A 9,529-nucleotide genomic window follows, 5' to 3' on the forward strand; every position below is an offset into this window, starting at 1 on the left:
TCTTCCCAGGGTCAGCTACCACAAGGCTCTAACTTAAGTCCTTGCCACTAGGTTGCAGTAATACTAATTCTGAATTATGGGATACTACACTTAAACAGCACTATACTAGAGACTGGGAAGGAAATTGGGGCAAAGAACCTAAGTGTTTTAATGAGAAGTTCATACTTAAATTTATTATGGGATGGAATAACACATGGTTCACCTAGCTCCCTAAACATGTTAATTGACAAAATACTACCTGAAATCCTTTACATTTTCTAGGTGTATCAAAATTTCTTGTGTGAAACCATTTTTCACCTATTCTCTGTAAGAATACCTTATATCAACTGACATGAATTACTAATGCTTTTTTATTACAGTGTTTCAGCAAAACCACCATTTGACTGGACCATGATGTACTTGAGGCTATTTGTGGGCTCATGAATATTCAAGTAATTCAAGCTTTCCTTTAATGAATGCTGTTAGAGCTGAAGCATAGGATATGAAGGTCAAACCTCAGTCACTTGAAAATATTGTATATATTATTGTTCATACCCTTTGAAACTTCTCAAACTATAGAATCTCATTCTCATGATGAAAGTTAGGATCAAACTGAACCCTATTTGCCCTTTATTATAAATCCTAGAGATGAACAGTTTATATATAAAATTCCATTTAAAAGTGAAATTTAGATTCTATAAAGAACAAAGTATTGTGAGATTCTGAACGTAATCAGGTCCTCACTTTTTGGTGGGTGGGAAGAATGAAAGAGAACAGTATATTTTTATTTAATACTTAAACTGCCCACAATTCTTCAGTTTTTTCTTTCTTAATTGAATCCCTGTTTCCAACATCTGAGCTCCATCTCCCACTCTCAAAAGAAGTTTCATTATTACAAGTTAAATATTTCTGCCCAAGTATGGCCAATCCCAGACTACTTTTGAGATGTGTCCATACAGAATAACAATTGCTAGCTCCCTGTTGAAGGTTTAACTGCTTAGCCTGCAGGTAACCTGATGAGCTCACGTTGAAGAAATTAAGGTAGAAATTCTCCTACAGTTAGTTCCTTACCGTGAGATAACAGTTTGTTCCTCCTAATAAACTTCTAGTTCCATCCTCTTTTTTTTTTTTTGGTCATATCCAGCTCTACAAGTTTCACGCTGTTTAAATCACATACCTACAAAAACCTGTTTAAAATGTTTGGATGCTCAGCTTGTTTCAGCCTGAAATTTCTCCAAGACCAATGAAACAAAACAGGATTGTGCCCTGAATACACACCCAAGCTGCAGGCTCCTGCTTAGCTCTATTTTGCTTTGGCCTCCATTAGATCTTCAGCCACAATAGCAGGAGATAACAGTCTTCCTAGAAGCTTTCATCAGCTGCAAGTTTTCTTACAGAATGAAACTTTTCTGCTATTTTCTCACAGTTAATTGGCTATTTGAGAAAACCGAATTTCTGGCTCTCAGCATTTAACTGGATTCTGTGGGTGACTGGATGACCGCTTTGCACATCACCATGGGTGTCATCCCTACCTTCTTTAAACCTTTTGTGCCAGTCAAAAATTCTTGCTCTTGATATGTCATCACCAGAAACTACTTTTTTTTTTTTTCTCTTTTGCGACAGGGTCTTCCTCTGTCACCCAGGCTGGATGGAGTCTAGTGGAACAATCATAGTTCACTGCACCTTGATACCCTGTGCTCAAGTGATCCTCCCATCTCAGCCTCCTGAGTAGGTGGGACCACAGGTGTGCACCTGTGGCTAATGGCTAATTTAGTTATTGTTTTTTATAGAGATGGGGGGGTCTCCCTATGTTGTCCAGGCCTGTCTTGAACTCACGGGCTCAAGTGATCCTCTTGCCTCAGCCTCCCAAAGTTCTGGGATTACAGGTGTGAGCCACTGGACCCAGCCAGAAACTACTTTTAACAGTTCTAATTGCCACTTGTCTTGGCTGTATATTCAGAAAGAGCCAGTTTGGAATTAGGGTTTTTTGATTGCTATTGATAAGAAGGTTCAAATGCAATAGTCTGTTTCAAGTGTCTCACTGACATATTCAACTTTACACAAAGTTTAATATGAATTCTTTGCTCTAACAGTCACCAGTTTTAGGGTCAACAAAAAAATAATTCTATTCACATCTAAGAAACTTAGCTGGTAACCTTAAAAGCTCTGTTGTAGCCAGCAGAAACATAACCTATTCTAGCAATTTCACAAACTACACAAAGAAAAATTGGTAAATATTTCAACAGATGAGTACAAATAATCTTTGGAGAAGGTGATAAAGATTTCAGTGCTATATCATCTTAGCCTTCTGTTTTCCCACCTACAAAAGGGTCGAAAATAAATCAGTATTTTCTTGTCCAATTAATAGGAAAATAATATATGAAATACTTTAATTATATGTCATCAGCACTGTCCCACTCTGAAAGAACCTAAGATTTTAAAAATACATCCTAATAACATGTATATTGCCACTTGTCTTGGCTGTATATTCAAAATGAGCTAGTTTAGAATTATGTTGTTTGTTTTTTTTTTCAATTGCTGTTGATTGGTAGGGAGGCTCAAATGCAAGGTACCAAAATAGTTATTTCCAAATATAGAACAACCGAATAGATGCTGTTGTCTCCAGTCTGTATAATACAGTATGTGTGGTTGGGTTTCTAGGAATTCTAACACGTAAGTATTGCTTCCCAAATTCATCCTGCAAATACTACGTAGTGGAGTCAATTTAAAATAAGCACACATACACTGAAAAATACCATCTTATAAGCTTTGAACACATATTTCATACATCTCTCAAATCAAATTTTGAAGAGGTTTTCACAAATTACAATTGTACAACGTGGATGCTGGAATTAAAATAGGTTTTCCACTTCCAGAGCTTTTCCATCATCCCAAACAAATTTTATACCCATTAAATAGCAGCTCCTCATTCTCCCTTCTCCTAGCCCTTGAGAACCTCTATCCTGCTCTCTGTCTATGAATTTGACTATTCTCAGTGCTTCATATAATTGGAATCATACAGTATTTATCCTTGTGTCTGGCTTATTTCACTTAGCATAATGTTTTCCAGGTTCATCCATGTTATAGCAGGTGTCAGAATTTCATTTTTAAGGTTGAATAATACTTCATTGTGTGTGTGCCTGTGTGTGTGTGTCTACTACGTTTTGCTTACCCAGTCATCTGTTGATCAACATTTGGGTTGTTTCCTCTGTTTGGCTATTGTGAATATTGTTATGAACATTGGTGTACAAGTATCTGAGTCCTTGTTCTTTCAGTTCTTTTGGGTATACACTGACAAGTGAAATCGCTGGATCATATGGTAATTCTATGTTTAATTTTTTGAGGAAGTACCATACTATTTTCTAGAGAGGTTGCACCATTTCACATTCCACCAGCAAAGCACAAAGGGTTCCAATTTCTCCATATCCTCACAAACATTTGTTATTTTTCTATGAACGGTCGTAATTATATGTGAAGACTCAGGTATCCACAATGTTACGTATTCTCTTTCCAATTGCACGATTTTTTCAGTGCTTTGCTTTCAGGGAAAACAGACTCAGGCTGGTCTTTCTTATGGTTTTAAGTACAGGGTACTTTAAGATAATTTTGTGGTGTTTGCTAAATTCAAGAATTCAATACAGGCCGGGCGTGGTAGCTCACACCTGTAATCCCAGCAATTTGGGAGCCCGATTCCGGCAGATCACCTGAGATCAGGAGTTCGAGACCAGCCTGGCCAACATGGTGAAACCCCGTCTCTACAAAATATACAAAAATTAGCCGGGAGTGGTGGCTGGCGCCTGTAATTCCAGCTATTTGGGAGGCTGAGGTGGGAGGATCGCTTGAACTCAGGAGGCAGAGGTTGCAGTGAGCCGAGATTGCACCACTGTACTCCAGCCTGGGCAACAGAGCGGCACTGTCTCAAAAAAAAAAAAAAAAAAAGAATTTAACACATATTGCCATGTTCCTTTACTGGGGGAATCTCCGTTACTTTTTGGGGAGGCTGCTAGGGCTGCTTAAAGTATTTGTATTAGAAAGGCACTGCAAGATGTAAACGTGAAGATGTAAACAGGACCTTATCCTACTTAAATTCTCTTTAAATTAGCAGAAAGAGCAGCAGCTAGAAACGGGCTAGGAACAACTGGAATCCACCATTTAACTAAGGCGGTTAATCCCCTAAAGCATGGTAACATACTGTACTGCACCCCCAAAAGTGTGTTACCAAGAGGACCACAAACAAGTTTGCCCACTTTTTAATGCATATGTCCCTTTCAAGATCGCAAATCCTTCAATACACAGGGCCTAATCCAGTCGCGCTTTACTACTACGGGTTCCTCCCGCCAACTGGCAGGAGAGCCGCCCCAGGCACCGCAGAGAAGGCAGGTACGCGTGAGGGAAAGGAGAGCCCGGGCCGCGCCCACCTTGGCCCCTGGCACTGCAGGTCCTGGGGGTCCCGCGGGTCCCGGATTCGAGGCGAAGCGGCCCACAGCCTGCGGCTGCTCAGACCTCCTCACCTCGCCCACCTCCCAGCCGCCTCCTGGCTCCAGGTCCGTAGCAGGAGGAGGCCTACGGAGGTCCCTGGCACGCGAGGAGCAGAAATACCTTGAGGGGCGGGACCAATTGGCCCAGCGCTGGACGAAGACCCGCACCCTCGCGGGAGTTCCGAGAGCCCCGGCAGGCCGCGACAACACTGGGAGACGTGTCTGCCAATCACTGCATGGGGGCGGTCCTGGGGGGGGGCATGCAGTTGGCTAAGCACGGAAAAGCTCGAGTTCCATTGGCCATTTTTCCGGTCCCAAGCCCACCCCTAGGCCTGAATCCCCGTCCAGTTCCGCCGGTCCACTCTCCGCCGAAAGGCTGGGGAGGAAGGGAGGAAACGCCCGGCTTAGTTTTGTTTCCTTCTGCTGGAGGCAGAAGGAAGAGTCCCAGACCTTCACCCATGGTCCCCTGGGCACGTTTCACGCCCAGGTTCTGACATGTCCTGTGGCATTCTGGACCTCTGCCTTCTACCCTATGTCCCACGCTGATCCATCCTAGGCAGGGAGAAGGCAGCGTCGCAGGGACAATGCCAAAATCAAGATATTTCTCTTAGAGCTTTCTAATATTAATACCTTATGTCTAGGTCTGTATAGTATACAATGAGCATATATACTTTTTATAAATCTCTGAAACCACCCCCCTTCATTAAATCATCAAACTAGTCACAGTGAAGTAGGTACTGTTATTCCTTATTTTTCAAGCAAGGAAACATGAGTAGGATTTAGAGGTCAGCTCACGTCCTGTCATGTTTACTTCCTAAATATCAGCTGCACCCTGTCCTCATTCCTATTCCCTTGCTTTAATTCAGACCTTCATAGTTGCTTGCCTGGATTAATTCTACAAATAGCTCCCAACTCCTTTTCCGGTCGTTCTCCAAGCCAAAGATTAATCTTCCTAATGCAAATCTGATCGTGTATCTTAAACCCTTCTCAAACGTCTCAAATGTCAACTCCTTCTGTGGCCCCTCATTGCCTGTAGGTTCTGGCAGAGACTGCTTTTTATTGAAATATGCCCACAGATGAGTACACAAAAATGCACAGTCGGCTGAAATTTCACAAACTAATCACAGTCCTGCCACCAACAACTAATTTAAGAAACAGAACATGGCCCGGCGTGGTGGCTAACGCCTGTAATCCCAGCACTTTGGGAGGCCGAGGTGGGCAGATTGCTTGAGGTCAGGAGTTTGAGACCAGCCTGCCAACATGGTGAAACCCCATCTCTACTAAAAATACGAAAATTAGCTGGGTGTGGTGGTGCATGCCTGTAATCCCAGCTACTCGGGAGGCTGAGGCAGGGGAATCGCTTGAACCCGGGAGGTGGAGGCTGCAGTGAGCGAGATCATGCCACTGCACCTCCAGCCTGGGCGACAGAGCTAGACTACATCAGTCAAAAGAAAGAGAGAGAGAGAGAGAGAGAGAGAGGGGGGAGGGGAGGGGAGGGGAGGGGAGGGGAGAGGAGGGGAGGGGAGGAGAGGAGGAGGAGAGACGAGAGAGGAGGGGAGGGGAGGGGAGGGGAGAGGAGAGGAGACAGCACACCAGAAGTATTTCCTTCCAGTCCACTCCTTTTCACCTAAAGGTAACCGCTCACCTGACTTCTAACAGCATAGAGTAGTATCCTTGCGTTTGTACATTATATATACGTGGGACCATTTCAGCATGTGATTTTTTGTGTCTGGTTTCTTTAACTCACTATTACGGTCATAAGGTTCATCCATATTTTGAGTATAGTCACAGTTTGCTCATGAGGATGCTGCAGTGCATTCCATTTGTGAATATACCACAATTTATATTCAACCAATTATTAATAGGCATTGGAGTAGTCTACATTTTGGAACTATTAAATATATTGCTGCTATGAACATTGTAATAAACATCTTTTGATGAACATGATGAAAGATTATTGCATTTCTGTGCGGTGTATACCTACCAATGGAATTCTTGGATTATAGGTTATACTATGTTCAAATTTAGTAGATATTAAATATTCTAAAACGGTTTTTCAAAGTGTTTGAGCCAATTTACACTTATCAGAAATGTATGAGTATTCCAGTTGTTCCACATTCTCATCAACACTTGGTATTTTCCATCTTTCTTCATTTTAGTCATTTTGGTGGGTGATAATTGTGCTTCAGGTGATTTTAATTTGCAGCTCCCTGATGATTAATGAAGTTGAGCACCTTTTCATCTTTTTATTGGCTATTAAGAAATAACTTCATGAAGTGTCAAAATTTGTGCCCATTTTTAGTGTCTTTTAAGTTTGTATTTTCCTAACATTTGATTATGAAAAATTTCAAATATTTAGCAAAGTTTAAAGAGTTTTACAATAGCGTCTGTAAGCCTACTACATAGATTATTCTACCATTAACATTATATAACACTCGCTTTAGGATATTTCTACCTTTCCCTATATCTATCTTAATGTTGTTGCATTTCAAAGTAAATTGCAAACAGCAATACATATTTGGCCATTTAAATATTAATATTTCAGCATGCATATCATGAACTGGAATTTAATACTTCAGGTTTCTTTTGATGTAAAATTTACATGAAATGAAATGCACAGATCTTTAGTGTATATATTTGCTGAGTTTTGACAAATGCATTCATTCGTATAACCCAAACTTCTATCAACTATAGAACATACTATCACCCCAGAAAGTCCTTCATGCTCCCTCCCATTTCCACTTTCCCAGGAACAACCAACGTTCTAATTTGTTTCCCCACTGTAGATTAGATTTGCCTGTTTCAGAAGATCATATAACTGGAATCACACAGTATGTTCTTCTGTATAAGGCTTCTTGCACTCAGCATGCTGTATTTGAGATTTATTCATAATGTTGCATGTGTCAATAACTTATTCCTCCTTATTTCTGAGTAATATTCCATTGGATGAATATATCACAACTTGTTTATCCATTGTAAGAAGATTTTTAAAAATCACTTTATTGAAGTATGATTGGCATGCTAAAAAGCTATACATATTCAATGTACACAACTTGATAAGTTTGTAGATAAGTGTACACCCTTAAAACCATCAGGACCATCTATGCCATGAACCTAATCCATCACCTCCAAAAGTTTTCTCCTGACCTCTTTATTATTATTATTGATAATAACACAACATGGGGGGAGGGAAAGAGAGGGAGAAAAGTTGGAAAAACTGTTGGATATGATGCTCAGTACCCGGCTGAAGGGATCATTTGCACCCTAAACCTCAGCATCACGCAATACACCCAGGTAACAAGCCTGTACATATACCCCGAATCTAAAATAAAAATTGAAAAAAAAATTAATTTAAAATAACACAATGTAAGATATATCCTCTTAGCAAATTTTTAAGTATACAGTATTATGTTTTCGTTTTTAGAATTCTGAATATTCATCCTTTGTCAAGTATATATGTTGCAAATATTTTCCCCCATTTGGTTCCTTTTCATTCTTTTAATGGTATCTTTTGAGGAAAACTTTAATTTTGAAATATCCAATTCATTAGTTTTAACAGTTAGTATTTTCTGGTTTTATTTAAGAAATCTCTGCCCACTCCAGGTTATAAAGTTTCCTCCTATTTTTTTTTTTTTTTTTTAAGACAGAGTCTCTCTCTGTCACCAAGCTGGAGTGCAGTGGTGCGATCTTGGCTCACTGCAATCCATGCAATTTCCCTGCCTCAGCCTCCCGAGTAGCTGGGACTACAGGCACCGCACCACCATGCCCGGCTAATTTTTGTATGTTAGTAGAAACAGGGTTTCACCATGTTGGCTAGGATGGTCTCCATCTTCTGACCTTGTTATCCACCAGTCTCGGCCTCCCAAAGTGCTAGGATTACAGGCATGAGCCACCATGCCTGGCCCCCAAAAAGCTTTAATGTTTTAGTTTGCTCATTTAGATCTGCAATCCATTTGGAATTGATTGTTGTGAATAGGAACATAGAGGTAGGTCCAGATGTCTTTTGTTTCTGTGTGGATAGCTAATTGATCCAGAATGTTTATTCAAAAAATCAATTTTCCCACTTGCAGTTGTCATAAGTGACCATGTATGTGTGGTCCTATCTCCTGACTCTGTTTTGTTCTATCAGTTGGTTTTTCTATCTTTACAACAATGCCAAACTGACTTCATTACTTAGCTTTATAGTAAGCCTTAATAGTGTATCAGTGAACCTAATTTTCAATGTAATTAAATTTAAATTTAAATAGCCACCTGGTTATTGGCTACTGTATTGGACAGCACAGATATAGAACATTTCTATCCTGGCAGAAAGTTCTACTGGATAACACTGTTCTAGAAAGCATCTAGAAGCCAATCCCAGATGCTTCATTTCATAGCTGCATCCTGGGCTGCTCTTCAAAAATGTATATGTAAAACCTTTTTTCGAAAACTCAGAACGCAGCCTCCTATAGTTATGACACCAATTCTTTTAACCTTGCACTTTTTGCAATACAAATATTCTGTCAGGTGTGGGAGAGCTTAGTGAGTTGGGAAACATTTTCTTTGATCAGACACCAAAAAATAGTGGCCTCAAATCATAGGAAAAAATTCCTGCTGAATTACCGTTATTTGTAGTTCATTACCTGCTCTCATCCAAGGTCACACTTAATTCTCTTACTGCTCCAGGAAAGCCCTGGCCTGTCACTAGCTGTGTTTGAGAGAGCTTGCCTTCAGACTTGCAATCAGGGGTCTGAGTCAGATCTGGCTCCTATAAGGGATTCCTCAAGCCATATGGTCCTAGTTTATCAGTGACACTGTAGACTTGTGACTGTAAAATGATGCATTGTACTTATTTTATCCTTGAGATGTTACTTTAAAAATTATGCGTATTTATTTCTCCCTATAATGTTTGTATTTGATAACTCTTTCTTTTCCAATGTTTTGTGTTTTACACTACTGTGATGGCTATTTTATCATCAATTTCCAGACTGCAGTCTAGCCCAGGGCTTTATTTTTATTTTTAGAGACTGGGTCTCGCTGCGCTCCACCCAGACTGGAGTGCAGTGGTGCAATCATAGCTCACTCCAACCTCA

This window comes from Macaca nemestrina, chromosome 3 (assembly GCF_043159975.1).
Source record: "Macaca nemestrina isolate mMacNem1 chromosome 3, mMacNem.hap1, whole genome shotgun sequence".
Classification (NCBI taxonomy): domain Eukaryota; kingdom Metazoa; phylum Chordata; class Mammalia; order Primates; family Cercopithecidae; genus Macaca; species Macaca nemestrina.